Genomic DNA, 25,378 nt, shown 5'->3' on the forward strand with positions numbered 1-25,378 from the left:
AAAGTTCAGATCAGTCTTTGTCAGCTCATACTTGTACTCAGTATTGCTTGCCTCAAGCCTAAAGCTTCAGGCTACAAACGGATGCCCTTCTTCATAGTCAGATGTGCAGGTAAATATTTTGACCGAAGCACACAAGGCAAATCAGATCAGCAGCTTTCTGCCGGTAGATCTTTGAGATATAACTCACAGAGAAGGGGAAATGATAAGCAACTGTGGGCAAAAACTTCTTCCAGCAGCTGGGTCCAGAAGATACACTAACTAGTAGTGTAGCGCCTACAGTACTACATTAACATTTAAAACAAAAGGTCATCTCATGTCACTCACTTGACAGCAAATGTATCTCAGATCTGCTCTCCATACACACTCCATGCGTTATAATCATAGACCAAATATAGGTGGATGCTACTTTATATATACTTCTTAATTGATGTGGTCTCTAAGAGTACTATCCCTGCTGTGCATGCACACATGCTGGTATAAAACTGCTTTTTACCAATGAAGTATGTTACTCTTCTAACTTGGGGATAAGCTGTGCCATTCTACATCCATATAAACTACTACATTCACATTCTTACTGCAAGATTTAACATGATAGTAGGTATTTGGAAAAGTACACCTGCTGAAACAGGCCAGTCCACAGTTGTGGTGGTTAAAGCAAAAATTCAATATACATCCCAATAAAGGCTCTCCAGCCATTTTCACACATACTCTGGAATGAAGGACACATACATATCTCAAAGAAACATGAGCTTTTCTCCCTCCCTCTGTGTTTTCATCATCAGTGAACCTCCTTCGGATCAAAGGTTGTTGTTTGACCCCAGTGATAGGCTAACAGTGACTGCAGTGCTTATGCAGGATAGGTGCTCTAACAACTATTCATACAGCTGCACTGCAAATCAGATCAGGAAATTGATCCCCTTTCTTAAAAAATAAAAATATCTTTAATTTTTCAGGTGTTAAATTTTTTTCTAGAGCCAGGTGCAGCTGTAGTCTTCATCTCATGAAGCCACAGCCCAAATTAGCATCCATTTAAACAAATAAGACATATCCCAAGTTTTGTGTTTCATGCTTACTTGCAAAGCTGAGCATATGTGAAGCATGTTTACAAATGCAAAGACATTTTGGGAGTTGCCTTGTTTGATGTCTGGGCTTGTTTTGTATACACTCCTTATGCTGCTGCAAGTTCTTGGAGGAGGATCCTTTCTTGGTGACTTTACTAAATGAAATAAAATGAAGACTCCTTCTGTTTAAGCCAAAGGGAACTTGGCTTCAACCTTTCCTTTTTTTTGCAGTTGCAAGATAGCTCTTTAGCTTATATCTTACTATGTCATCAGTAATTAGGCACATACAGGAAATCAATTTTAACAGGGATGTAAGATTCAAAACCTGCCAGTAAGCATTAGATAACAATTCCTTTTAAACACTATCTCTTCAAAATGATGCTTATTAGTGAAATACAGCATCTGACTCAAACTCCTAGATAGCCTAGTGATAATTAATTTTGTTCAAAAGAATAAGCCTGAACTTTTTTGGTGACCATAGGAATACAGAACACTAAGAAAAAGCCTGGCCAGAGTTCCTCTAGGCTGAGAAGTATGAATAAGCATCATGACAATTGCTAGAAGGGATGCCAATGTAAAAAACAAAATTCTAACTGAAATTTAGGCATGGAAAATGCATGTCAGCCTGTAAGGAATGCTGTTCCTGGTAGCCTGTAGATGTAAGACGTCCTTACTGGGTGCAAACCACAGGGACCACTTTCAAGGCATTTGTTTCTTCTGATGGTTGTGTTGAAAAAAATTTCTCCAATAGTTACTGTAGCTAAGATTTCCTATCCAAGCAGACAGGAAAACATAGTAAATCGTAAATATTTTGTGTCCATATCACTAGACACACAAACACACACAAACAGACGTGGAAAAGGTTGAATGTTGAGCTGAAGGGAGGCAGTGTCACTCTTCTGATTACATGTCTGCATGTATAACATCAGGTTCGAACACTGAGACGATGTAAAATTGAAATGCTGTGTTTAAGTCAGTAGAGTTAGGCCATTTGAAGGCTATTTGATGCTGATCCAAAATATCTGCTTCAAGTATATAGGTAAGGCATGCCCTCTTAAGTCTGCGTCAGAGCTAGTTTGCAGAGAATCAAATCTACCCCTTTTTTCTTCCCACCTGCAGCCTATTAATCTATAAAATGTGGAAAGCAATGAAATCCCATTGCAGGTTTTTTTTTTTAATTTTTAAATGTCCTGCAAACCATTGGAGTTACTTGGAGGAGGTAAATTGATGAAGTGGCTTTAGCAACACAATTCTGAAGGTGCAGTCAGAAAACTAACACTGAAAAACACCCCCAAAAAGCCCAAAAATCAAGCCCACAAGGACATGCAGCTTGTTTCATTGCTTCTGACAGCAAGGTAGTTTAAGCTTCACTTCCATTTGGGCATGTGTCCTTAGTGATTTTGTAACTGGAAAGGACCTATTAGATATGTTGAATTGGGGTACTGCCAGTAGCTATTGCTTTCAAGACCTTTACACACTGAGATGGGAAGAATGCACCCATGAAATAGATACTGGACCATGTGTGTTTGTGCATGTGTGTGTCAGCTTCAGAACCAAAAAGGCCTGAATGAGTTATATCTGTAAACTTAGCTCCCTTTGGGAAAACTCCTCCTCCGAAAACCTTCTACTTTTTCAGAAAATACACATTCTTGTTATTCCAGCTCTCATCTTATATACTTTGTAATTCCAACACACAGCGAGATCAGTGTTTACACTGGCATAAATGATTCCTGCAATTATGGCATGAACGAGGAAAAAATAGCAAGACTGCCCCACAGATACACAAACTGATCTATAGGGAGGCTTTACATGCTGTTTAACATTCATGAATAATAGTGGATAGGAACCCAGATACATCTTCATCCTTCTTCATAATAATTTTCACTTAATGGTTTTTATTAGTCAAAATTCTTCTATAATGTGGGAAGAGGCACTGGAAGACATTCTGGAGTTGAACAGACAACACAACACTCTGTCTCTCCATTTCCATCTTCCATTGATATCCTGTGGTTTCACTTCCACCTCCAAGTTGGAAAGAGACAAGACTGAAGTGGATGATGAACCAGCAGCCCCTCTGCAGTTACTCTGATGGGGAGAGAAAAAATGTAGGTGGGATTGAGAGCAGCTCAGAGGATGCACAGCTGACCCTTCACTCTATGTCACCTCCAGACCTTCACTTTAGCTGTGGTCCCTGAGCCCTTTCATCAGCCGTAACGGCCAGCAAGTGTCTGTCTTTATGATTTTAGAACTACCTGCCCATTCCACAGCTAGTAAAGGAAGCAGCCAGCCAGCTGGAGCATAGGCAAATCCCTATTGCCCTCCCATGTGATAGGACTTGCCCTCTCATCTCTTTGCAGAGCTCTCTGGACCAAAAGTATGAGAAGTGATGAGATCCTACCCTGCATCCAGCCATGGCAGCTGAGCTCAGCTGGGAGGTACCTGCAGCCAGCTCCCAGTCTCAACCCTTCCACATCCAGCAACAAGGATTTCTCAGATGAGTGCTCCTGCCGTGGAGCTCGCTCCCCTTGGCAGCTGCTCAGACCTTAGTCTAATGACCTTCACGGCACCACACAAGCCTCATTCATTTTACTTTGATTAACTGTTCGTGGGTTTCTCCCATAATTTACTCTGAGATTGTAGCCTCCATGGCAAACAGGAATGAGAAATAAACTTCTTAAATTTTTATGTAAAAGAAAGCATGGCACCAAAATAAATACAGCTACTCCATGCAATCTAAAACAAATGAGTGAAAAAAAACCAATACTGAAATGTATGCAAGAAAATAACCTTAAAATTGATAAATCTAAAAACACTCTCAGGGGTCTGCAAAGAGTTCACTGCCTCTACTTGTCTCCTTGGCAAAGAAAACACTTAGGACACAGAGTGGAGATACAGCAAAGGGCCAAATGAAAAAGCACAATTAATCTTTCTGTTTCTTTAAAAAAACATCTGCTATGCTAAGGATGTATGAAAAGTTTTTCCTCTTCTCTCTGAGCAAATCGCTAGAGCTGCTGCAGAGATATTTTACAATTGTGAATATAAAAGGAGGTGGCTTGTCTGGCAGTCAAGCTGTGGTTCCCATGATGAAAGAGTCCGAGGACTCTGGTGCTGGCAAGCACACAGCAGCTACTCCCTTGTGTGATCCTCCATGCTGCAGCTCCCCCAGTCTCCCTCTTTTTCCACGTCAGGACTTCTTCCTGAAGTTTCTGAAAATCTTGCCTGTGGCTTCAGATCCTCTCCAATCACAAATGAAGGGACTGCAGCAGGGAATGACATCCTAGCTAAAGGCTGATGTCCTAGGATGAAGTAGAGGAGGGAGAGATTTAAGAGTCTTAAAGGGATTTTAAAGTGTTCCCTGTAAATTGACAGTTATTAATCAAGTTCGAGCTCTTTAAGTGCCTTCAGCTCCCTCATAACTTGGTGTGTACCTGTGGAAGTCCAAGGGCTTCTATGGAGCTGCATAAGGTAAAAAGAAAAAGTACTGAATGTTACCCAAAGTACTTCAAAATTAATTGTGTAGATTATGCTGTTGAAGTTTGTTGAGATTTTCCAATAATCCTAACAATATATGTGGACCAAAACAGGGCAGAGCTGGCTTTCAGAGGCAGCAGAGTTGGAGCATGTTGCATTTCCTCAAAGATAAGAGAGGATCATTTCACACTTCGCCCAGGTTTGCAGTAACACTGAAGGTATGAGAGTCACAATGATAAATGTTGCAATGCATAGTGGACTCCTAATTCAAAGTCTTCTCTTTATGAAGTTTTCCTATCTCTAAGAAAGCATGAAGTAGCTCCTGGGGAGATGACAGATGGTGGAAATCCACTTCAGAACAAATCCCACTGAGACCTTTGTGGCTAAGACGAGTCCTCTTTGCCTGGGCAGACAGCGCAAACACAGCTCAAACATGCTCATCTTTTGTGGGCTGGACCTGGTGAGACCTGGAAAAAGGAAGACAGAAGTACTACATTTATTGTGCCTCAGCCATAGAAAAGGACAAACTGCTGTATGGCTAATTCCTATTAACCTGGTGATTTTCAGTTTGATCCCTGGTAAGGCAGGATGACATACAGCATACATACAGCCTCACCATTTTGGGGGAGCCAAGCAAAACTCTGCACCTTCAAAATCTAGAGCTGCATCCATATTTTGTAGTTCTTGCCCTGCCCTGCTTTTCATTAATAATTTTGGAAAATACCATTACAAGAAGAAGGGTAAATCAAAAGTTTCCCATACTGTATGTTAAAGGTCCCACTTAGAAATCACCTACCCCACTGTTCCTACAAACAAGATGCCAGACATAAATATTTCACTCAGCTGAAAGCAAATATGCATCCCTCTGCTAAACCTGTAATTCCAGACAAACACAAAAAGGCTCAAATGAAGCAGATGCCAACACTGAACTTCAGCAGTATGAGTAGGCACACTGTTGCGAAGAATAGCAGAGGTGGAAATCATTTAGCAGGAGTACATGGTGAGAATCTGAGTGACTCCTACCTAGGAGTAGCAGCTTTCACTATTTCCAACCCTTGAAAAACACTCTTGGTCCCTGCACCACATCGTGGCTGCACATACCAGAGGTGTCTCAGGTTCCAAGTGGCAAAGGCAACCATAGGGCACCTGAGCACACCAAGGACTTCTCTCTGCCCCTCTGATTCCCAGGAACAGCAGCATCCCTGCTCCTTGGTGCCTATCGGGGTGGCTGGGGGAGGCGGGGCGGCTCAGGGGTGCACTTCTGTAGTGGTTAACTGGCAAGGGGATCAGGGCCTGTGTGCTGCTGTGAAGATGACTTTGATCTTCTTCCATCCTCTGGCAAAAGTAAGGCAGTGGGGACAACAGAGGAGAACACAGAGCCTGTAAGAACCCAGAGGTATCACCCACCACCTGGGAATCCCCCAAACATGGGAGAGGGCTTCCTTTGCCAGAAATCTCAGCCAGCTGTTTTCCCAAAGGGCTCTTTGGGGCTACAAGTATGTATGCATAACAAGGAGCATCTTTTAGCCTGCTCTGCTTTTTATTAGGGACTTAGTAAGCACTTTCTTAATTCATTTAATGACATCTTTCCTTCCTTTCCCACACCCAGTCATGCACTGAAATCAAACTGACCTTAGGAAACATCAAAAACAAAAGAGTATCACTCTTTTCATGGAAAACCTTGGCATTAGTTCCCAGTAACAACTGCAGAATCCTTCTGGAAGAAGCCAATTAAGCAATAAAGCACAGTAAAGTACAGCCTATTACGCTAACATAATAATTCACACCTACAGTATTGCTACTAGATTCGCACCTGCAGTGTTACACAAAGCCAAAAGCCAGAAACTATTAAAACCAGCTAGCCAGTTTATTATTATAATATCATTTGTGCCTGGGGATACACTGCAAAAATTATAAAATATTGGTATGTATTTTTATTTGAGTGTGAACAAAAATCTGAATTTTAAAAGGGAAATGTTCAAGTAGCTTAAGAGTAAAATCAGATGGAGCTTGATTAATTTAAAACTATGCACGGCAAAATGCTGAAAAGTAGCCAGAGGGGCAGGGGTCTGCAGCAGGAGGGGAAAGGAGTGGATGAGATGACACCATGATGTCTCACATCTGCTCTGTGGCCCACTTTCATGGTGCAGGTATTCAGCTGACCTTAGCTGGAGGACGTCATTAAAGCCAACGGAGCTATTATGTATGTAGAGCCAGCTGCTGGGCTGGAAGCAATTTGATGGAAAAAAATTAAGTGCTTAGTCAGAACATCTAGAGTGCATTCCCTTTGAAACATCCCCCAGTGATAACTATCATAATTACACTTCCTCACTCAGATTGGTTGCAGAGGAATTAGGCTGCCATCATCCTTTCTTGCTCTGTGAAAAGTTTCAGCTGAGTTGAAGACACAAGACGTGACACTGCTCAGCTGTGTCAGCAGCAGGTCACCCCATCTTAAGGCACTCCCAAACAAGGAAAAACTAAAACCAATGGAACCAGAGAAAGTAAAGATTTCTCTTAAGAGACTCCCCAGATTATTCAGAAAACAAAAAAAAATGTTGTTCTATTGCGGTTACGGCATGAATGGGGCTGGACATTCTCATTTCATGTGGTTGTGACCCTAGCTGAACCAATTAAAGGATGCAAATAAGGGAGTTGAGTGGTGCTCTGGTACTTGGGTATACTTTTTCCATTCAAAATTTTGGCAAGCCAGAGAGCAGATATAGCCTGATCCTGCTCTAACACCTGGTGGGTACTGGGGGGCATGGAGGAGTTGTGTGCCAGCACTGATTGTTAGTGCACCTGTAACACAGTGCCTGAGGCCATCTCTTTTATTACAGGCCAAATAAAGGCTTTGCCCATTTCCGTGAAATGTCTAAGAAACTGTACTCGTTATTGTTGACTCCCTTGGCAGGCTGCAACCCTGACTAACAAGTCCCAGAGCTTCTATATCTCCTTATTGACCTGATAGCCTGAGACTAGTCACCTCAGCCTGGCTATCACATCATCCTCCTGCCTGACCTCCCCTGTGTCTTCTTTCCCATTTATCTAAAGAAATAACCTTCCTCTCCCATTGCTCTGACCTTGTCCCTGGATGCCCCTGGGAAGTGATAGGCACACCAGATCTGTTGTGTAAAGGCTGTAGTAACACTTTGCTGGTAACACTTTAACTCCGAGCAGCCAGGCGGACAGGCAAGAGGTCAGGGCGGTCCCTCCATCACCACTGCTGCCCAAGTCCATTCCTCCAACATGGCCAAACAAAATCCCTCACACAACCTCCTCACACTGTTGTGAATCAGCACTAACACCGTTGGCATCCATCCTGCCCTTGTCCTAGCCTGCAACCTGGATCCTCCACCCCAGCCCAAGGACCTTGGGGACAAGCAACGGGGCTGGCCTGCCAAGAGGGTCAGGGGGACTGCAGGGACACTCGACTTCAAGCCATGGCCCTGTGCCCCAGGAGGGCTCCTCTGATATCTCCAGACCTTACCAGACAGTCTCCAGGAGTACACACGTTAAAATGTGCCCTCTCTCTCTGATAGTTGCTGAACACAGAACCTAGTGGAAAATCCATGAATTACAGCCCACAGAATTGCTCAGGATTACCACTGATTAGTTAAACAAATCTTACCTGCTGTGATTTCTATGGAGACTCAGTGGCTCCAGCCTCCACCAACAGTGATGTTGTCCAATCACTTTAGCAAAGAAGCTGAGAATTTATCAGGAGCACTTGGCTCAAAACTGGGTTGTCTTGCAACATTTTTCTGAACAGCTGTTTGCTTTGGCCTGCAGATTTCTGTGTGCAAAACAAAAAACAAACAAAAACACAACACAACAAACAAGTAGATAATTTCTAGGAACAAACTAAAGACTTTAGAGATCAAAGTGGGGGAAGGGAGTGAGGAAAAATCAGTAGGAGCTGAGAGAATTAAGAAATGCCTGGAGGATGCCCAGAGCTTGTGCTAAAACCAAAGGGGGTGAAAATGGGTCAGATCTTCTTCTTTTAAATTTCTATTCTACCTTTTCAAGGGGCTCTTTAAAAACTTATCACAGCCAAAAGTCTGTTTCACAGCTCTGAACACTGAAGGGAAGTAAAAGTAACCTCATGTTTCTCTGCTTTTTTTTTTTTTTTAAACTACATCCCTCTGCAAAGGCACAGGACTGTGCTCTATCCAGTACCAAAGCTGCACTATTAAACTACTATGCATACATACACTTAATTCTAAAACCTAGAAATAAAGGGGAAGAGGGGCAGGCACTCTATTTTTTAAAAGAAGCCATTTTTAAAGATGTGGCCAGGGAAGCAAAAAAAAAGAAAAAAAAAAAGGCAGAAAGACACATTTTATATTAGGACCAGATGTGGAAAAAGAGAAAAAATTAGGTTTGTGCCAACCAGCAACGAGGAGAATTTTTTATGTTTCAGCTTTGGAGTTGAATCTGCAGCACACTACGCCACATGCTGATATCTGTCAGTCTAATGACTACGGCAGATCAGCAGCATAACACTCCCGCCAGCGGAGAGAAGGAAGTTGGTAAACTGAAAGCAACCTCTTCTCTCTGTCTATTAGGGTTGGACCTTTTGGACAGTTAGTGAAAACTTCAAACTCTGCTGTCGTCCAAACTTTAAACCCACTGAAAAGCTTGCTTTGGCCAGAGGCCAAAGTCCAGTGTTTTATTACCAGCCTCATGTCTTTCTGTCCCTCGCCTTCCATTATCCACTTATTTTCTTGCTTTTAAGAAAAAAAAAGTAATAAAGCAACCTTATAGTACAACAACTATCTTAACAAATTCTGGTACATGGCATGGACCTCCTTAATTGATTCCACATCCGAAACACAAGACTTTGGGCTATTTTTGTTGCTCAAAGCTGTATATTGGCCAACATCCTCTGCATATAATTAACCCCCTATTTCCATGGAATCTCTGCATTAACTTATTACAGTCTTGGCTGGTAATGAACTCCTGGGAGAAGTCCACATACAAACACTGGCCATTGGCTTCACTACCCACGTGGATTAAACAAAAATTAATCTCATCTATTTGGTTATTCATTTGGTGTCTTTAAATTGGAGGCATTTTTCTGCTTCGTTTGATGCACACAAAGAAAGAGGGATCTGGCTACTGAACTTTATCCAGAAACATCCATGTGTGGAGCAGATTAATGGGAACTTTTCATACCCATAATAGCTTTACAGCAGCAAAGTAGAACATGCAGTTCTCCCTGGGTGACTATAATGCTCTGGGAGAGAGGGAAAACAAATGTGGCTAGAAGATAGTAATGTTCTGCTCATCAAGTGCTGCATAGTTTAGACATCATTAAAGTGACATGTTTAGAACGAAGCCAAGGAGGAACTCAGCTACCAGAGTTGGATTTTTTTAATGGTTGGTTGGTTGGGTTTTTTTTTTGTGGAGCACTGAAGCTTTTGGACACTGAAATAAAAAGAGGGATATGACAGATAGAGATGTCCCAAAGCAGCTGCTGGTATCAAGTGACCATATGTAAAATGGTAAAAGTGAACTGACAAGCTGGCTAGTAAGGAAAAGCAGCAGCAGGGCTTACCAATTCCTTTTCTACCTGCTTCCCACTGGAAATGGGAATTTCTAAATAAAGAGAGTAGAATGGCTATTTTTGTACCACTTATAACTTGTAGTGAGCACCTGGCTGGAATCCAAAGAGCAAGGTCCTTCTCTGGGCTTTGCACCGACTACAAGTCATTCACCGTACTGCTGCATGCCTCAGTTTCCCCATGAGTAAAGCCAGGGTAAACATAACAGCATCCCCTGGAAAATAAACTAAGAGCTACTATGCAAGGAGACTGTAAAAGGATACCTTGAAATGAACTCATTTCTCCCCTGCCTCCTCCTGACCCCATCAAACTCCTCTTCAAAAAGAGGATTGCTCTTAAGTTTGGGGGTTACAGTATACAACAGCACCCTTCCTTATGCCATGTGGACATCTCTCTGGCCCATTAGGATCACTTGGAGCTTGGAGGTGTCCTGAAGAGGTGGCCATGGGGCCCCATGGTCTTCTCCCTGCCACAGCCCCAGAAGCTGCTTCTTGGCACAAGTTGACTTTGTCAGGTTAAATGCATCAAGGTCAATCCAGCTGTGCTAAGGATCTTCCTCAACTAGGCCTTTTTGAATTCGTGGCCCAACTTTAGGGGATAGTACTAGTCCAATTTCTCAAATGAGGTCCCAGTGTAGCAGACCTGCCTTTCCCATAAACATACTTCCCTGCATTTTGTGCATTTTTTATCTTATTGAGAAAAAAACTCATTCCTTTGAAAGATATTTACACAACTTTGCAGTTGGAGGTGGGGGCCCATGTGCTGTTAAAGTTGCCTAAGTCACCTCCTTGCACAACATTCCTGTTGTTCTAAGACCTTCTGGAAGAGGGACAGGCCTGGCCATATGCTTGAAGGTCCTTGGGATTTCTCCTGGGCCAGGCAAGTGGTCCTCTTCCGTCAAGCCAGGGATGGAGCCCTTCAAAGATCAGGACCTTGAGTTGACCTCAGGGGTGGCCTGAACAGCCTGGAGAACCACCCACAGTGAAGCCTGTACCTCACAAGGGAGCCACCAGCCAGGATCAGCGCTGGACAAAACCTCTGCCTTTAACTGTAACACTTCAATTTTCAGCCTGAGCTGCTTTTCGGGCTCACATGGTACTCACTCCGGTGATTAAAAGTTCGGGCAGCAATTCCTTGCCTAACTGCCACCTGAGACAGCTGGGTTAAACCTCATTCGCAGTTGCCTATGTGCATCAAAGGCTCGTGTGGCCATGCAAAAGTTGTCTTTGACAAGCAGGGGCAGATGGGCTCAGAGGAAGGTAAGTGCGGTGACCCATCATCTCCTTCTTCCCCTCCTGCCTCCAGCTTTTCCAGCCAGCATCTCCGCTATGCTGTGAGGCTGGGGCAGCAGCCAGCTGCTTCCCCCACTGTCCTCAGCAGCTGCTGACTCCCTGCCACTTCAACATCCTGCTGGCCTGGTAGGATACACCAGTGGAAAAGCCACCACAGTACGATGAGAAGTAAAATCAACCATCATGCCACATCTGCAAATGGCCCAGCTTCCCACAATGCAGGGAGCACACATGGGTGATGCCCCTGAGGGAAGAGGGATTACCTCCCTCACAGCCCCCGTCTTGCTTGAGGGGAGCATTGAAAGGCAGTCCCTGTTCACTTCTGACAGCCTGCCACAACCCACTGGCCAGCACCTCCAGCCAAACAATCAGAAGAGCAAGAAGAAAATACTCCAGAAAATGGAAATCAGGCTTGAGAGTGCAACACAAAAGCCAGTGGGGATGTGGCCAAGACCCACCGACTTTCTCAGATCAGCTTTGCAAGTTCCTTTACCATCAAAATTTAACCGGTCAACCAGTTCATCTAGTCAGCTGCATCAGCATGTACCTCCACTCCAACCACACTGTTCTGGTCCCTCATGCAGATGCTGCAGGGACACTGCTCAGGCACAGCTCGGCCAGCCAGCAACCCACTGACTCAGATACTGAGGCCACGCAAATGGGCAGCAAGGCATTAACCACTGGAGGGCTGACTCAAGTTCTCCAACAGAGCCACCTCACTTGCTTTTTTTCCGCATTCAAGGTGTCTCTGGGCCAGTAACGGTAAGCAGAGCACAGCTACGACCAGACTAGGGCACAGTCAGAACGTGAAGCAAAGTAGAAGTGGCATATTCATGTAATGCATCAAAGCCAATATTCAAAGGACATTGCTGTCATTGACTGTAAATAGTGCAAGATGGTTTCTGCAGGCAAAAAAATCAGTTTGATGTGTCCAGGCCCATGTTGATTACCAGCTTAGAGACAACACTGGTGTGACTCTTGCAGTGCTGAATTACTTGGCTTATTATAAGCATGCACTCTCACACACGTTTTGCATCAAAATGTAAAAAACAGTGTACAAGAAAGAGTTGTGACTGTCCTAGCAGGATTGTTTCTAATCTAGCAGTCTTTCTCTCACAGTTCCTGTGAAAACAACAGTGTGATTGCTCTTTATTCATTATTTACTAATGCTTCTAAAATACTAGGAAGAATTTCACTAATAATCCATTTCCTTATGCTTCACAAAGGAGCTGAAATGAGCCTTTAAAAATTATAAGATGTACAACAACCAGCAGAAGTCTGTAAGCAGCACCACTTAAATAACCAGCCAAGAGATTACAGCACAAAAAACCTTTTCAAGGGGAACTTGATAGCAGAGTGTGGCCAAGGATGCAATGAATGAAGATTGCTGAGTTATCTCTGAGGCAGGATTTCACTGCCACTGAAGTCAGTGAGACCCTAGGGGAGAGATTTAAGGAATTCACTTCTCATTCAGCCTTAGGGCTATTTAAAGCAACTTGTATATCCACACCAGTATCCAAAGCCAAGATCAAGTACCCAAAATTCAGACCATGTTCAGGTCCCCTCAGCAGACTGAAGGGGAGCCCAGTAGATCCCAAATTTCCCCTTTCTCTACTTCTCATATTTCCTGACCCTGTAGAAAGTACCCTGGCATCTGAGGGAGCTACCTCTTTTAAAGGAGCTGGGGATGGAGACTGTCTGGCAATGGTGATGAAAAGCTGCCACAGAGGTCAGAGGTCCTCCACATGGATGCGTCTCGCCCTTGTAAGGTCCCTCAGAAGAGAAATCACGTGTTGGAGAGAGGCCAACCCACATGTTGCTCCACGGTGAGGTACAGCACATCTTCCTTGCCTTGTCTTCCTGGCAATCCAGTAAAGAGTGAGTCAATGGAAACAGCAACCAGGCATCAGACTGGAAAACCTGGGATTTCGATTTCTTCCCCATAGTTTAAAACTTGATAGCAACCACCATACACCTCCAAATCAGGAATCCCATGATCCTCATTCATTTTTATCTTTACTCTCCTTACAGTGCTCTGGGTGAAAGATATCAGTCCACCTGTAATCACACAAAGATATGCTATTAAAAGTCCTTATAAGCTGCAAGGACCCAGTAATTGCTATAAATCACATTTACTGCTTAAATTCGGGGAAGAAAAAAAGAAAATTGATCTACAGTAAAAGCAGATGATGCTGTATCTGGCAAGACTAGAACTACCCAATTTATCAGTGTCAGCTGGGTTTTTAATACCCAACCTTTACGTGTCAAAACCCAGAGCCAGGTTTCCAAAGGTTTATCCATGCAGTTGCAAGCTTTAGGCAGACATGAAGAAGTAATAGCAGCTCAACAAATAACATGATTTTTAAAGTTAATTATTCAGGCTAACCCTGCGAATGTGTACTTAATTTTCTGTTTATTTTGGTTTAACTTAAAATGTACTTCAAGATCAGTTATTCTTGTCTCAAATTTGCCCACCAAGGGCTTTGTAACAATTTTAAACTTTGCATTCATTCGTGGAAAGAAACTTTCCCACGGACCAGAGAACAGGACAAGTTTTAATTCACACCTTTGTTTATCTGAGAATTCCTGTGTGTAGCTACTCTTATTTTCAAATAAAAGCACTCATGCAGGGACTCAAGTAACAAGAGAGTTAGAGCCCACATAATTATTTCTGAACGTTTTGTGTGCACACCAGCTTCATATCACAACACCCACTCTGTATGCCAGAATTGGTGACATAACTCATTGTAACAGATTTTTTGGGAATTAAAACCAAAACAAACAGGTATCATAAGGAAAAAAAAATATTGCCACATGAGGGCATGCTTCATCTCTTTCAAAAGCTTGCATTTTTGTCTCAGATATTTAAGGAAAGTTACATTTTAAGACCTGGTTTTAGAAAAAGGAAAACTCAGTTTTTAATTATCATTTGGTAGGTTTCTTATATACCAATTAAGTGCAAAATTATCACAAACTCTGAAGAAATATTCTTTGCTCCCATCCGTGGATGTTCTGTTTTCCTGTGCTGACAGCAGCATACACTTTGGTCTTATGGCAAAGGAGACGAGCTATCTGGAATCTCAATACATAATACCCGGGTTTTTTAGCATTTGGTACAATACAACCACAAAACACAAAAAGCAAACACAAAGCTACTAAAGATACACATTTCACCTTTTGCCTAATGACAGCAGTTCCCAGGCCAACCAGCCACGTCAAGGCAAGGGGTAGCACCTCTTACTGTCCTCTTGCAAAAGAAGGGCAGGGTTGCAGGGTTCCCCAGAGTTCCCCAGCTCTAGTGTGACACTGGATCTGTCTCTTCACATGTATGGCCACTGGTGCATCTACACACCCCACACACACATTCTCAGATCACAAGATCATAGAAAACCCCCAAGAAGTCCACCTTTTAGGCAAAACTACTACTGTCAGGCTTCCAGAGCCTAACAGGTCATTTGTGGTAATAGTCCAGAAATTAACAGGTTTGCAGAGGATACTGATGAGCAGCAAGACTTTAATCTCTCCATACAGAGAGGTACACCAGAGCAGGAAGCATCCTCAAGGCCACAAACTTTCTCTGGTCCTCAAAAGAGGATTCTTGACCTATGGTGGGGCACAGTGATTAACTTGGAAACAACAGCATCCAAGCCTTTGAGTCACTAGAGGTAATTTTCCTTCTAGTGAGTCAGAGTATCTACACAACCTTGCTTCCTGGAAACTTGAGTACTGAAACAACACGACATCCCACATCCCACCTGAGTATCATACCTGTATCAGGGAAATTATTCTCCAAAGCATTAGGTATCTCCCAGCTCTGACTGACATCCACGGATGCTCAGCATGCTACAGGACCTGGCCTCAGGGTGATTTGCTGAAAGTCATATGTGAGGGTGTTTTCCCAAATTTCAGAGGAGCAGAGTCACACGCCAAGTTTCGGATGACTGCCACTCACCTGACTTGGGCTCAGCAGTCCCTGCCAGAGGAGCACCAGTTCCTGGAGCCTTCATCCTTGGCTGACCCAGGGCACCAGGGAGCTTCAGGGGCTGCAGCCCTGACAGCACCCAGCTGCACAATTTTGGCAGTCTGGACTTGTGCTGACTAAGATGTTTGGACTGATGACAAGAGTCAGCTCACGGGGGAATCTTTCTTCAGCTTCTCCCTTTATCCCAGAGATGTAAATTCACTACATGAGTTTTTCACCACCACACCTTTGCTCCAAAATGATCTCATCTGCCCATGGAAAAGACAGATGAAACACGAATGCTCTGATGCTTGTGGAAACAGGTGCAGTAAAACACATAGGTGGAGGGGTAAATAAGTTGAGACAGGCTTTTAAACCAATAACTCAAACAATAGTGAATTCCCACATATATTTGTTGTTCTAAACATTGCAATTATAAAGCTGCAAGATGCCAGGCTTTATGTTCTGACTGTAAAATATCACAGGAAAATGCCCTGTGGTATTGTATGGGAGCATCACCTGTATTCTGTGCTAATGGTGACTAAAATTTTCCTCTTTCTGTATTTTACCCAGTGTAGTTTTGAATTTATGCCTCAAGATGTAATTCCATGGATATTTATAAGCATCCATGAGGCCATACACATTGCTCCCCTGGACAACTTGCAGAAGCAAGAACCCCCAAATACTCACTTGTAGTTTAGGGAGTGATCAGGGTTCTCCCTAATTCCCTTGCCAGGCTGCTTTCTTGTGCATGGCCTCACTTCCCCTCCAGCTTTTGCACCACAGCCTGAACCCATCAACACCACAGCCCCAAGGCCACCATGGCCCTGCTGAGCCCCACAGCTCCCAGCAGGGCAGCAGCCGACTACCACTACCTGCTCATTCCTCCCTGCTGCCCCTTCCCTGAGGGCTTTGCTCAGCCACTCTGCCACTGGGACCTGAAAGAGCCACACTGCAGCTTGCTAACAGAGTGGAAACAGCAGCTGGATCCTCCTGTGCCCACCAGAAATAAAAAACAAGGGCAAGGAGATAACCGCGCAGTCATCTGTTGAGCGCTGGGGGAGAGGAGAGGTCCCTGCTCACCTGCTTGGCCCCCAGCAGGCACAGCAGCAATGTTATCTGCATCCTAGGCTCGACTGGCACTGAGAGATAAAAGAAAAGGGTTCAGGAAAAGCAGCCTATGGCACCATCTCAGACCTGGCAGGAAAAGTCCAGTGAGCACACAGGAGCAAGAAGCCACAGAAGCGCAGGACACCCGAGTTGTGCACAGTGAAGGCCAGCCTGGTACAGGCACTGCTGCCCAGCTAGGGCAGAGGGATGGACCTCCCCAGCTCCTTAGCCAGTTTACAGGCTACCCGCAGGAACAAGCTCTAACACTGGAGGAGCAATGTTCCTGTCCAGCAGAGAGAGAGGAATGTGCAGAGAGCAGGGTTAGAGGGACTATCGGCCTGAAGAGGCAGGGAGGAATTAAATAAGACAGAGCTGGGCAAAGTAAAATTTTGAGAGCAAAGCAGGATTAAAAAAAAAAGAACAAAGTATAATTAAATAGAGCAAAGTAAAAATAAATATATAATAAATAAAAAGGAAGAACTAAAATAAAATGAATGCATCTTAAATGTCAAATAAAATGAGGGGGGAAGCAGAAATAACCACTTTCTCACTGACTCTTGCCTTGGCAGCACAGTCTCGTCCCAGCTCATGGAGGGATAAAGTCTCGTAGGGCTTTATCCCCAGAGAAACACCACTGGATGGACAGCCCCAGCCACAGGAGCCTCCTCCAGAGAGCAGGGCAGCTGGCTGCCACCCAAAGCAGCCGAGGAGGCTGCCTACACACAGTCGGGCAGTGAAGGGGCCTCCCGTCTCCCTGGGATCCTGGGTGCCAGCTCACCCTGATTCATGTTGCTCTTTCACAGGCAGTTCTGGCTGGGAGTCAACGGGAACTTGGTGACCTGGTCAAAGGCTGAAGTGGCTCACAGACCACCGTGGGCTTCCTGGCAGAGCCAGTGCTGCAGGTGCTCCCAGGAAAAAGCAGGAGCAGATTTTCGCAGCAGAGGAGAGGAAAGTGCTTCCTTTTTCAGTTCACACCCTCACGGATTAGGCAGGGTGAGGACACCTGACATCACCTGCCCAGCCAAGCTACCTGTGCAGGTCCCTGTGGGGATCACAACAGGGTGCAGGGAATGTCCTCTTCCCTGGGTCCATGATATCCAAGCCATCAGCTGGCTCACTGGCTTTTCCGAAAAGCACTGGTAGGGTGCATGCAGCAGGGGCAGGCTGCAAAACCTGCAAGTCCTTGATTTCATCCAGGTTTAGGCAGCATTTCTAACCAGCCACCGCTTCAGCAAGTGGCACTCCATCTTAAGAGCCAGTACATGCACCTGGAGATCTCTCTGCTGAAACTTGGTGTTATTTCACACCACTGCAAGTGTGGTCTATCTGGGAGGATCCCCTAATGACTGGAGAGGAAAGGAAACAAGAATGTTCCAACAGCTTAACAGGCAAAATCTCAGCAGGATTTGGGTACTGACTCCTTCTGTACTGCTGAAAATCCCAGTCAAAGTCCTCAGGCCTGGCACAGGCAGGTTATACAAGCTCATCTACCTGTACACAGGCACCACCATCAGTAGGACTTTTGCCCCATTCACAATAAGTCTATTTATAAAGCACTAGCTTCCTGTTCCAGCTCCACCACTGGTGCTCACAGCATTGACGAGTGAGCACTTGCTAAGTGAAACCCTGCAGCTGCAAGGCTGCTCCTCGCTGCTCAATACGCCTCCCACCAGGAGCCAGCAGGACAAAAAGTCTCTGCCCATCCCAAAGCTGTTCCTCCAGCCACTCCACTGACCATTTGCAGCCTCGGTGGCACCAACCACTCTTGCAAAGCTGCCGAGCTCTGTACGGCTGCAGCCAAGGTGCAAGAACGCATTTTGCTTGCCTGATGGCTGGTTATCTGTGGCAGAGTGGCAGCAAACAGCTGGGTTGAGAAAGCCACTGCTGCTTGCCAAGTATACACGGTCACCATAAAAAAAAAATAAATGCTGGGCTTTCCATGGAGTAAAAGCTAAGCACGAGCTGCCTCTTCAGCCCAGAAACAACTGTGCATGCTTCTCTCTCAGTGGAGGAGAATTCCTCTTTGACTGGAGAAGAAAACAGGGAACAGGCGTAAGAAAAACAGCACATGGCAGCAATCATATGAGAGTGGCAAACAGCCATCCTGACTGGTGGCCACAAAGCTGTCCAGCAGCTGCAGAGAGAGAGAGGAAGGGGGTGGAAAATGAGCCAGAGGGAGATGGAGCAGAGGAGGAGGGGAGGAAGCTTTTAAGATGAGCAGTTTGAGGGCAGCCTCTCAAATGAGTCAGAACTCACTGAGACGTGGTCATGGCTCCCTCTTTAGCAGGAGGCATCCACAAATGAGTAAAAAGGAATCAAACCTGGACAACTAGGAAGTTGAAGTCAATCGGATTCATACATATTTAACAGGGGCATTCATCCAAATAGAGGCTTGCCTGTAGTGTGCTGGAAACAAATCACGCTGCCTGGGAGGCTCACACAGAAAACTTTGCTCCCAGCCAGCATGGGATAGAAAGGCAGGGGATTGCTCACTGTGATCAGGCAAAAAGCAGCCCCAATGTGAACAGAGAAGATGATGAAGAAATGGGTGTGATGCCAGGGAAAGGGTATCTCCTGCACGGGTGAGATGCTGTGAAAGAGCATGCTCTCTGGACACCAACCCAGGGGTTGAGGGCAGGAGAGACCACACAGCTGAAACCTCTCTCCTGGCACACACCGCAAAGAACAAGCGGAGCTGCTGTTTGCAGAGCCAGAGCAGCTGAACTGCGGCCCTGGAGACAGCATGGCTACCCAGGCTGGGATAGCCCCAGGAAAAAGCTTTAGCTCTCTTTTTCTGGTCCAGAGCTCCTGCTCTCAGTGCTGCAATACAGCTTTGAAAAGAAGCCATAGAAAGCTGGATGAACATGTGCCAGGATCGTGACTGACATCAGGAAAAGAATGGGTGGAGGGATCATGTCTCCTTTAGTCTCTCTAGAAAAGGCTTGGATGCAGGTATGAACCTGGGTTATAAACTTATTACCATACACCCTCGTGGGCCTTTTCAGATCTGTATTAGCAGGAATTCAAACCTAAGAGAACCACGTCACACCAAACCACATTGTGTCTGCTCCACCTTTGCCTGGGCACTGGCTGAACTGATGCAACAGCACATCCCGTGTCAGAGTTGGTCCGTGGAAAGCCCTCAGCAATCCATTGGCATTTGATGTCACCTCTATTTGTATAGACATGAGAAACCCACCTTAGGTATTACTGGCCTGGGAAGCATCATCACAGGATTCCCCCTGCCTACTGTCCTCCATTGGCGTCCCTACAAAACACAAAAATCATAGTAATCATCCTAGTAAGATAAGTTTCCTCTTTGTCCAGCACAGCCTTTCGCAGGAGTTCTGCAACCCCAGCTATGTCCTTGCTCACACCTGCTCAACCTCAGAGCCCTCCAGGGGTTTGCGCAAGCAAAACTGGCTGAACTTTCCAGTGAGGCACAGGAACACAGGCACTCTCATCCTACAGGAATTGCCACAGCTTTGTTGACACAGAGGCTGCTAGATGGCGTTTCCAGAGCAGGTATCCCTCTGTCCTAGATGCAGCAACTCTCCCTTGAGGCAGAAGCAATGGCTCCAGTCCACTCTGTCACCTGTGGCAAAAAAAGCATCAGCTAGACAAGGAGAGGCTCTAGGGAAGGGAAGGGGAGGGAAGGGGAGGGAATCTTTTGGCCTGTGTCCAGGAGGAAAGGTTCATTTCTGTCATCAGACTTAATGGTTCAGCCTAGGGAGAAATGCAAATGGCATCAGGTCCTCCCTTCCCAGAGAGAGAGAGAGCAGGGTCAGACAGAGCACTGCTGTTCCATTCCCTGTGCGTGCCATCTGCCTCAGCCTGACCCGAGGCAGGAGGTTGTCCTGAACTGCCATTGTAGCTGGGTTTAAGAAGAACAGCGGTAGTCTGGTTATTACTGCATAATGTAGGGAATCAGAAGTACTTTTGCCTCAGGCACTATGGTAAACTGAGTAGGAATGAGTTTTCACGCATCAGATATATTACATGGATGCCACACATCCCATTTGGCAACTCCCTGAAGTATTGCAAGCTTCTGGACAAAGGGACTCCAAAACTCTCTGGATCTGACACAGCACTTGCTGGGCTTGAATTTAGACTAACATTCTTGGCCAGGAGCCCCAAGCACTGGGGAGGAAGCATCCTTATTCCCCCTCTCCTCCCTCCTTCCCACTCCTGCCCCCAGATGGAAGGCGTATTGGATAACTCCTCTCTGCGGGTGAGGGAGTGCTCTTCTGGAATAACACACTCTGCACAAGGAGCTCCACTGCTCCTACTCTTCTCCAACCACCAGGAAAGAAAAAAAATCTCTTCTGGAATCCTGTTCTGCTGGAATCAAAACACATAAAAAAATCCAGCTGATTTTGCCAGGATTTCCCTTAAGAAGAAAACCAGAAAAAGGGAGAGTTCCAGCAGTGTTGTAACATCTCTTTTCAGAGTGTTTGAAATGCAGCATAGCTTCTTTAAAAAAAAAAAAAAATTCAAAACTACTTTCATTCTAATTTTGTACCTGTTTGTACTGCATTAGTTAAGCTGCAAAACTCAAAATCAAAATATCCAGCTGATCCAAAACAACAAAAAAAAAGAGGAGCTGAGAGTAAAAAAACAGGAAGGTTTTAAATTTACCAAATCAAATTCTGAGAAGTAAGAATCCTCTACAAAACTGAACTTAAATCTCAGTTTTCATCTATGTATTCAAATAATATCTAACATTCATACAATTCTCAATCTACGAAACCTCCTGGTGCAGATACGCCTTTTGTACTACGTAGGATGGGAAGAGTGCTGTATTGTGTAAAAAGCTTTTATAAAAGTGATATAAATCCCATAAGGTGTTCTACCAGTATAGCATCTAAAATTTTATATTTATTTGTTTGTTTGTTTGGGTTTTATTACCAACAAAAGCCAGGGGAGAATTTATTTTTACATAAAGATTTACTGATTCAGGAATCACATAATCCTAAATTACATCATGCAGCATCAGTCCTCTACACCATGTGGGCTCTTCAAGCCAGGGACATGACCTCAACATCGTATTCATTATGTTCTCATGTGCACGTGCACAGCTCCATTGGTCTTAGAGGCGTAAATTAGGGCAGGATTTGCTCCATGATTTTCATAGCCCAAAAGAACAATCGCAAATCCTTAAGGGAGAGGGTAAAAAAGGAGACAATAGCCCCAAAAACAATTAGTGAGATTAAAGACAAAAGCAAATCTAATAATGTTGACATAAGCAATGCTGTATGTTAACTTGACCCTAAATAAAACCTTAGATACTGGCCAGTAAGTACTCTGTAGAAATCATTGAGCTTAGCACTAAAATAAAGCCACTTTGGAAGGGGCAGCAACTTTAAACCTACAGAAAGCAGCTTTGCTTACCAACTGCATGCAGCATGTAAAGAAAAATGTGTTTAAGTAGAAACGGCAGGCAGGAAGCATGTGAGTGGCAACAACCATCCTCCACACTACAGTTTAGTGGAGGATATTGCGACCATTCCTGTCGCTGGTCCAGGGAAATCTCCATGCCACAGTGAAATGCACCACCAAGGTGCAGACTGCTTTCCAAGAGCTCATCAGTTAGGCTTAGGATGAGCCTCCTGGAATTGCACGGGAGTGAAAGGAATTTAGAAGAGCCAGAAATAAAGGGTGAGATCTCAGACTCAATACAATAGATACTGGATGCTGTAAAACAAAAGTCACAGAGATCAGATATGCCCCAATGATTAGGAGAAGATGGGAAAATATCAAAGAGAAGGTAGGGCAGCCAGGTTAAGAGGAAGAAAATACCTTCAATTATAACCCAGACCTGTGAGTCAGAAAACTAGTTTATAGCCTTAGCACAGCTGAAAACTTCCTGTGACATCTTAAGCTGCTCCTCGATACAACAGGATAATAATTTACAAGTCCAAAGCTTTAAATTAACTGAAGTTCGAAGACTGCTTGGAGCTCCTGAGGTGAAAAGTGCTCTTACCTTAAAACATGGCAATGAAGCCCTCCTGCTGTTCAACTGCTGAGCACAGTGGAAATGCTCCCAGTAGGCTGCCACACACAGCCAGCTCCCATTAATACAAAACATGCTTTAGCACTTGTTACTTAGTACCATTGATAATAAGGTCCCAGCATATTGCTTCCTATCTCTTATAACCAGCTATATCCCACCACATTCTTCATGAACGGAAACCAACCATGTCATTATGCTTGGTATAGCCAAGCAAACAGGAAAAAAAAAACAAGAAGATTTGCTAGCAGGTGTTAGGGGAAGGCAAGAGGTAAAGGCAATCAGCAGCTTTGGCAGCTATGTAAATGGCATCAGGCATGGCAATTTTGTTAACCGCTTCCCTGTCAAGAAAGCCAGAACCATAGGGATTCATATTTAGAGAAGCCTTTCCAACACACTGTTGGCTCTTATCTTGACCTAGCATTGCATGTGCTATTCATCACAGGCCATGACAGAAATTATATCAGCATCAGCAGCAACCAGAGTAGCGGAATATTCTGCCTGGAAAAAAAAAAACAAAAACAAACCACACCAAACCAAAACCAACCATGAATAGTGTCAGTTGTTCTACAGTTTCCACCTTCTAGTTAGGGCCATTTGGCTCTGAGATGATGGAAGTGCTTTCAGAATATCAGCTGGAAGGAAAGCAGCATCCAGATGCACTCGAATGGAGTAAAAACCAATGTAAGCGCTACATTTCTTGTCTGAAAGTCACTACCCCAAAATAGCTTGTGATCTAGTTATTTTTATTCAGAGAAGAGCCTGTGCCTTGAGTTTGGATCAGAGTCCAAATTCCACTAGAGCTTCAGGCTGTTGTTAAGGTAGGATGCTCCACTCTGGCCCAGTGCAGAAACGGGATGACCAGTAAGTTAGGGATCTCATTTACAGACAGACTCAGACATTGGGGTGGCTCACTTTCACAAGTTTGCATCATACAAGAAAGCAGCAGCTTTACATGAAATGATGGGTTTGTTTCTTGATGAAGGGAGAATTTAAAAACCTGTATGTTCCTTTCTGTGTTTCAGAAAGGCTGCAAGTTGTGTCTGGGATGCTGGGAATACTCCTGAGCCTCATCAGTTCTCCATTCAATAATGGAGAGCATGTTTCACCACCTGAAAATCATAGTAGCAAATACTATTAGCTCTCAGTGTTAAAGCACTACCAGCACACAGACACATTTACCACTAGGCCACACACAGTATTACAGCTTGGTTTATTTTGTATGTGTGTGCATCAAGGATTCTTTGACAGTTCTGTATTTTTGGATCTAGAAACCCTAGAGGAACTCCAGGATCTCTTAAAAACCACCTGTATATTTTCTTCCTGCTTCCTTCTATTTCTGAATGATCCCTTGAGCACAGGAGCTTTCTTCTTTGCCTCAACTGGATATTCTTAAAGATTTTATTATAACTTGCTGGTTCACCTTTAACCACAGTGGTATGAACATCATCATTAATACCAATTTCTTGTAAATGCTCTGTTAGTAAATTTAGATAATAACAATCTCTTTGTTTCCTGGGCTTCTACCACACTGTGTACCCTTCCTAGAGCTCTTGTTTACACAGGAGACTGACACAACTCCAAATATTCCATTTTAGTTGCTCATGTAACAAACAAGTACTTCACACATACTTTTATACATGTGCTTAGGATAAAACATCCAAGTAGATATTCACACAAAGCAGGAGTAACATAGTCTATTCAAGTAGAGGTATCCAGTCCCACACATGTGCCTTAACCGACTTCAGACCTGTAGGAGGCAATGCAGGAACTATTTGGGGTTGTAGACATGTTCTGTGGAAACTCTGCAGCCTTCTTCTTTTCTCTCCTTCCTTTCTAAAACCCAGGGTATGACTGTACTACTAAACAGCTCTCTCTCTTAAGGCTAAAGCAATGTACGCTGGGTTAACTAACACTAACTTTGTCAACACTTAAAACTATACGAGAGGTTTCACCTGACAGATTAGGATGACCTTGGACCACCTTTTCTAATAGCAGAGCAAGGGTTACAGGCGCCATCAGAAGAGGATTGGTAGAAAGCATCTGGAATGGCTGTAAGATCTCCAAGCAGCTCAGCTGTTTGAAAATAAATGTCTGTCTACAGCCTTATGGAACTGAGCTGGTACATCTTCAGACATCCCTTACATAAATCTCTTGTACACTCAAAGAGATTTATGATAAACACTTGCTCTTTCCTTAACCTCCAAAACCTTTTCCACCTACTGAATAACACAAGATTCTTTCCCCTCATCCAGCCTGTTCAATATCTATATAAAGCCTCTAGAGAAGATTCAGTGGCACCATGGACTGACTTGTCAGCAGTACACATGTGACACCCATCTCTACATCATCTTCACCTCCCATGCCAATAACACCATTACCCAGCTCTTCAAGGGCTTGGCTGAGATCAGCAAAGGAATTAAGAGAAGTTGGCAGGAGCTGAATCATCGCAAGAGTCTGGGCTGACGATGGTACGGGAAAGTATTTTACATTTCCATAACGTCACCCATTCTCCATCACTGGCATTAAGACTAAATGAAGATTTAATATTCATCTGAGCTCATTCATCCTGGAAACACCAATAACTTGCTGCAAAAACTTCAGTCCTTCAGCATGATTTCCAATCAGATCATTTGCTAAGTTGAACTTGGCCCTTATGCTTGATTTCTACAACCTAACATGTTTAGAAATGACACCCTGTACAAGAATGCTGTTTACTTGGCAGCACAAGACCACCAAACAAGCTTGAGCTCTGTTCTTTGCTCTGCTGACCCATCAGTCTCAGCTTAAATTCAAGGCTTTGCCCTCATTTTCAAAGCCTTCATGACCTTAGCAAAAATTTGGTTTCAGGGCATCCACACTTCTAGTATTGTGTTGAAATCTGACTTGTTTTATTGCTCTGTAAC

General features: G+C 44.2%; 1 long non-coding RNA gene across 1 annotated transcript; it reads right to left on the reverse strand.

Moving 5' to 3' along the window:
• Positions 1–4,402: 4,402 nt before the first annotated feature.
• Positions 4,403–25,036, reverse strand: LOC138718910 (uncharacterized). The gene is made up of 5 exons (XR_011337159.1): positions 24,854–25,036; positions 14,341–14,463; positions 13,367–13,449; positions 8,164–8,328; positions 4,403–4,999 (listed from the first exon to the last, which is right to left on the reverse strand). It is a non-coding gene; the product is annotated as an uncharacterized lncRNA (long non-coding RNA).
• Between the last annotated feature and the right edge of the window lie 342 nt (positions 25,037–25,378).

The sequence above is a fragment of the Phaenicophaeus curvirostris genome, chromosome 3 (genome assembly GCF_032191515.1).
Source record: "Phaenicophaeus curvirostris isolate KB17595 chromosome 3, BPBGC_Pcur_1.0, whole genome shotgun sequence".
NCBI lineage: Eukaryota > Metazoa > Chordata > Aves > Cuculiformes > Cuculidae > Phaenicophaeus > Phaenicophaeus curvirostris.